Genomic DNA, 275 nt, shown 5'->3' with positions numbered 1-275 from the left:
CGGCGGCGGGGCCGGGGCTCTCCTCAGCCGTTTGCCCTCCCTGCGCTGCGACAGGCCTCACCGCCTCCCTCGCTCTCTCGGCCGCCTCTTGCTCGGCGAAGGTCGCTTCAAAACCAGCCTTAAATGGTGTAATTATTATGTCTGAATTGCTGTGTTTTTTAAAAATTATTTATTTATTTATATTTTTAATTATCGTTAAGTTGAAACAATGCTCCGGTTTAGGAAGGTTGTTCACACACACACACACCCCCCCGCGTCTCGCGGGTGGCTGCTGG

Source organism: Charadrius vociferus, unplaced genomic scaffold (genome assembly GCF_000708025.1).
Source record: "Charadrius vociferus isolate BGI_N301 unplaced genomic scaffold, ASM70802v2 scaffold178, whole genome shotgun sequence".
Classification (NCBI taxonomy): Eukaryota; Metazoa; Chordata; class Aves; order Charadriiformes; family Charadriidae; genus Charadrius; species Charadrius vociferus.
Note: the sequence above shows the minus strand (reverse complement) of the source record.